Raw genomic sequence first — 6000 nt, forward strand, 5'->3', positions numbered from 1 at the left:
GTTGCACAGCATATTGCTGTACCGGGGGCGGAGCCTGGCTACAAAAGTGGAGATGGATTCTGCTGGGTTCCCATCAACAAAATTGAATTTCTCCACTGCAGTATAATCGAGGGCCTGGGGTTAAAATGTTCCTTGACCAACGTGACTAACTGGTCAAAGGTTTTTGAGTCGGGAGACTTTCGGGATGCACGATTTCAGGTTATAGGTTTGAGGCCCACAAACCGTCAAGGATATCACCTTCTGTGGGCAGCACGGTGGCGCAGTGGGTTAGCTCTGCAGCCACACGGCGCCGAAGTTCGATCCCGGCTCTGGGTCACTGTCCGAGTGGAGTTTGCACATTCTCCCTGTGTTTGCTTGGGTTTTGCCCCCACAACCCAAAGATGTGCAGGGTAGGTGGATTGGCAACGCTAAATTGCCCCTTAATTGGAAAAAAATAATTGGGTAGTCTAAATTTATAGGAAAAAGGATATCACCTACTGCTTTACTTCCCCTGTTATTTTAATTACTGTGACAAAATAGGGGAGCCGTTCGATGCACTGGCCCCAGTGTTTGGTCCTCTGGTCAAACAGGTCTAACTTTTGATCATTGGCATTTTGTTCACTTATTGGATGCTACCGTGGATGGTTCTCAATTCTCGTCTGTCTTTTGAGGCTTCTTCCTTCGTCTCTCAAATCTCAAACTGCTGAAGACTAATGGTCAAATTGTTTACCTTGTCACCAATGTGGTGGCTTGAGAGAATACGCTAGAGACTTCCAGTAATAACAAAGGGGTTTATTAACTGGAGCCAAAGGCAACTATATGCAGACACAGAACAATTCTGGATAGGTCTTTCCAGCTCTGGGGGCCACACTGCCCGGGCCCCTGCTTCCGCGCTTTTCCTCTATTGGTCGGGTTCACAAGCTCACGCGCGATTGGTCACAAGCCGGTCTTGTGGGCTGCAATGCCCACCCCTTCAAAGGGGTTACGTGACCACAACCCCCATCATCTGAGTGCTGCAGCAGAGCTCAGGCTGTGGTCATGAAATGTCAGATCTTTGCAACGAAGGCTTAGACAGCTGCTACTGTGGCTGCCGATCTCAGTACTCAAAAGGGCTTTCAGGGTCTCACAGTTGTTTATCATTACTTCACAATCAGAACCAAAAGCAAAATCAGAACTGTTGTCTGACTCGTTATCACTGTCATTACTATGAAATTCTTCTTTCTTATGGTCACATTCGATCTTAGAATTCTCAAAATCTGGTTTTCTACTATATTTTATTTTTGACAAATCTCTGTGAAGAATCACAGTTTGTCAGTATCAGTTGAATCAGATTTTCCACCATTGTCATTTGATATGCGATTAATGTCTTTAAACATTTCTTTCTTTGAGTCATTTAATGCGCAATGAGCTTTCCTAGTTCCCATATGCCCTGCCATTGATATCTCATATGCTGACTGCAGTATCCTCGTATACTCGGACTCTCTGTAATCATGGGTGAAGCTATCACCTTCACTCCTGCCAAATCATTCCCTAAAAGTAAATCCATTCCATCCACTGGGAATTTCTTAACCACTCTGACAACTACTTGACCAGACACTAAATCACACTCCAATTGTACTTTATCCAATGGAACTGGGATACAATCTCCACCTATCCAATTCACTAAAACCTGAGATTTCATTGAGCTTTCTGGAGGGAAAACCAAATCCTTCTCCAGTAAGAGAGTTTGAGTAGCTGCTGTGTCCCTTAAAATAGTTATGGGTTTGGTTACATCAGTTGATGAAAATGGGGTGATCTTTCCCTTAGAGACTAACCCAGCATATCTCTCATCTACCTCATAGCTGCTCCCAAAGCAGTGTTTACCTCAGGTCCCCTAAGTCCAGTTAAAGCTACAGTCTGTCTTGTAGTATTCACCACTTTTGTTCTTTTTTCAGAATCCCCCTTATGAACTCCCACTAGGCCCACGGGCTTTCCTTGCAACTTCCAACATGCTGAACGAACACGTCCCACCTTGTTACAATGGTAACACCTAGGATTTGGCGTCTCACCTCCACCCTTAGTACCTTCCTTCCTGGTCTGAGGAGGAGATCTCGGAGCACTGCCAACTATCCATTCTTCATTTAGTCAATCTACCTTCCTTTCACTCTCCCACTTCCTATCCTATTCAAAATTATCAGGGTGACAGAACAAAGGTTTAAATTTATGGATTAGCTCATAGCCATCTGCCATATTTATTGCTTGCCTAGCAGTCACCAGCCTTTAGTCTTCAACATGGGTACTTATCATAGAAGGTAGGGAATTATTTAATTCCTCTAAGAGAATGACCTCTCTCAGAGCCTCATAGATAGTCTCAACTCCCAATGCTTGTACCCATCTATCAAAATTGTTATGCTTACCCTCTCCAATTTGGCATACGTTTGTCCCGGCTGACTGCTTAAATTCCAAAACTTTTGCTTTGGGAACCAATCCATATGCATCCAGAATAGCCTGTTTTACCGCGTCATAATGTTTAGACACCGCTGTAACAGGGAAGCATAAACTTCCTGTGCCCACCCCGTCAATTTACTCTGTATCGGTCCACTTTTCTCTTGGCCACTCCATTGGGTTGCAATTTTCTTAAAAGCCCTCAAAAATCTTTCTACCTCCTCTTCAAATTTTGGGAGGACCTGTATAAATTTAAATATATCGTCCCCAGGTTCCATTCTAAGATTAGGTTCCCCGTTAATTAGTGACAGCGCCCTGCTAATTTCCCATGCCTTAAACTGGAAGTGTCTCTCTTTTGTTTTTTCCTCTCTCTCTTTTACTTTTTCCTCTCTCTCTTTTGCTCTTTCCTCTCTCTCTAAATCCACCCTCCCAATTCCCATCTCCATTTCTTTTTGGATTGGATTGGATTTGTTTATTGTCACGTGTACCAAGGTACAGTGAAAAGTATTTTTCTGCGAGCAGCTCAACAGATCATTAAGTACATGAGAAGAAAAGGGAATGAAAGAAAATACATAATAGGGCAACACAACATATACAATGTAACTACATAAGCACTGGCATCGGATGAAGCATACAGGGTGTAGTGTTAATGAAATCAGTCCATAAGAGGGTCATTTAGGAGTCTGGTGACAGTGGGGAAGAAGCTGTTTTTGAGTCTGTTCGTGCGTGTTCTCAGACTTCTGTATCTCCTGCCCGATGGATGAAGTTGGAAGAGTGAGTAAGCCGGGTGGGAGGGATCTTTGATTAGACTGCCCGCTTTCCCCAGGCAGCGGGAGGTTTATGCTTCCTCTCCATTTCCCTTTGCTGCAGCACAGTGGCACAGTGGTTAGCACTGTCGCCTCGAAAAAGGCTCCCGCAGTTCCATGAAGTCGGGGCTTCCGGATTTTTTAAGTTTCCCGTGAAATCGGGAGCAGGGGAACTGGGCCCTCGGGAGAGGAGCGATCCGGCGGCATCCCCCCCCCCCCCAACGCACGGTAGCAGAGCACAGGGCAGGACAAGCGGTGGCCAGGACCGAAGTGGCAGCCAGGACCGAAGCGGGGGCCGAGCCTGCAGGGAGGAAGGAACGGAGGAGCGACCGACACCCCCTCCCCCCCCAGCAGGAGAGCGCAGGGTGCGACGAGCGGCGTCCCCAACCGAGCAGCGGGGCCAGCAGCGGGAAACGAAGCGGGGACTGTCCGACCGACCCCCACCCCCCCCCCCCCCCCCCCCCCCCCACCCCACCCCGGTGGCGACTCTGAAAAGAAAACTTTTAAAACTTTTTCTTGAAAAAAAATTATTTTTGCACTTCTCTTGTTCTCACCCAAAACAAGTTCACCTGAGAAGAATTTTATAAAAGAGGGAAAAATAAAGTGGTAAAGGAGAGAAGGGAGGGGAGAAGAAAAAGGGAAGGGGGGGAGAAAATAAATAAATAAATAAGGGGGGGAGGAAAAAAAAAAGGCGGGGGGGAAATGCCAGAAGGGAGCCAAAGCAGAGGGAGAAGGGGCACCAAAGGCAGACGGGGCAATGGGCGAGCCAGTTCAGACGAGCCAATCAGCGAGCAAAGCGGCAGAATGGAAGTATTGCCCTTCAAAAAGAGGTGGGCAGACAGGTGCAGTCTCCCCCGGGGCCAGGGGGGAGTTGGAACTGGAAGGCAGCCTTTGCCGATGCGCTGAGGGAAAATCAACAGGTAAACAAGGCAGAGGCTAGGGCAGACATAGAGGCCGCAGTACAGGCAGCAATGGCCAAGGCCCTGGCGGAGGCGCAGTAGGCCCTGGGCAGAGCAGAGGAGAAATTGGACGCCCAAGGGAAGAAACTGGAAGCCCAAGAGGCGACCATCAAGGAGCTGGAGAAAGCAGCGACTGACGTGAGCGACCGGAACACGGCCCTGGAGAGGGAGGTGGCGAGGCTGGGCACAACACAGGGGAGCCTGAAGGGCAGAGTGGACGACCAGGAAAACCGCTCGAGAAGGCAAAATGTCAGGATAGTGAGCTTACCAGAGGGGATCGGGGGTAGAAACCCCACGGCATACGTGACCGAGATGCTGGGCAACTTAGTGGGGAGGAAAACCTTTCCCAGTCCAGAAGAAATGGACAGAGCACACCGGTCGCTGCGCCCAAAGCCCAAAGCAGGGGAACAACCGAGAGCAGTTATAGCTAAACTGCACCGGTACCAAGATAGGGAAACAATCCTACGCTGGGCCAGGAAAAACAGATCCTGCAAATGGGAAGGACATTTCATCAGAATTTATGAGGACATTGGGGCAGACCTAGCCAGGAGACGGGACGAGTTTAATGGAGCGAAAGCAGCTCTTCACAAGAGCAACGTGCGTTTTGGTATGCTGTACCCAGTGAAACTCTGGGTCACATACCAAGAAAGAGAATACTTCTTTACAGCCCCTACCGAAGCAAACAAGTTTGTCGAGGAACACGAGCTGGAAAATCACCAGCGAAGGTAGAAATGAGGGGCCCCTGGCAGGGGGCAACAACACGCCGACGGGGGGGGAGGGAGGGGTGAGGCAACACCAGGCCCCCCTGCCTCCGCCACGGCGAGCGCACCCTGAACTAAGAATAGACCACTGCCCGAGGGACCGCTTCAGGTGGGAAGCCAGGCCCCAGCCCGCGGGAACAAGAGTAGTGGAGAAGGGAGAGCAAGCAAGAGGAGTGCAGGGTAGGATGGGGGAAGAGCGGGCAGAAAACCACAGAGGCCGGGCAGGGGAGAAGCGAGACAGTAACTCCCGAGACGGGGGCCAGCGTACTAGCGGGAAAGCTAGTGCCGGGGGCATGCAACAAAGCAGGGACGCAGCGCGCCCACAACAGGGGGGAAGGCGCCAGGCTGAAGGTGGGGGGGACCACTCAACAGAGACGGGAGAGCAAACTGGGACAGGAACAGGGGAAAGAGGGACAAAGCAGGGGTACAAGGGAGCGGGAGGAAAGGGGAGAGACTGGGAGGGGGGGGGACACAGGGAAGGAGAGACTGGGGAGGGGCGACACAGGGAAGGAGTGACAAACAAGGTTAGAAAAGGAATTGGGCTACAAAGTGCCACAACCAAGGGCTCGAAGCAAGGAGTTGCTGCAAGCACCCACCCAGTATGGTCTCTGGGCGAAGGGAGACACCAGAGTGCAGGGGACTACCCGCATGGCGGACGCACAGTGGGCGGCCATGTCGGGTGCCCCCGGGACAAAGGGAAACCCCGGAGCGCAGGGACCCGACCGCATGGAGAGAGCAGTGACAGCGGCCATCCTGGACAGCTCCCTAACAAAGGGAAACCCCGGAGGGCAGGGGCGCGTCCACCAGGTAAGTATGGTTAATCCCACAGGAGCGAGGGGGCAGAAGCCCCCCCCACCAGGATAGTCACCTGGAATGTAAGGGGACTCAACGGCCCAGTGAAGAGATCCAGAGTCCTCACCCACCTAAGAAATATGAGGGCCGACATAGTCTTCCTCCAAGAGACACACCTGAGAGAGCAGGACCGACTGCGGGTAAGAAAGGGCTGGGTGGGACAAACCTACCATTCCTGCTATGGGACGAGGGCCAGGGGGGTGGCAATACTGATCAGCA

This window comes from Scyliorhinus torazame, chromosome 2 (assembly GCF_047496885.1).
Source record: "Scyliorhinus torazame isolate Kashiwa2021f chromosome 2, sScyTor2.1, whole genome shotgun sequence".
Taxonomy (NCBI): domain Eukaryota; kingdom Metazoa; phylum Chordata; class Chondrichthyes; order Carcharhiniformes; family Scyliorhinidae; genus Scyliorhinus; species Scyliorhinus torazame.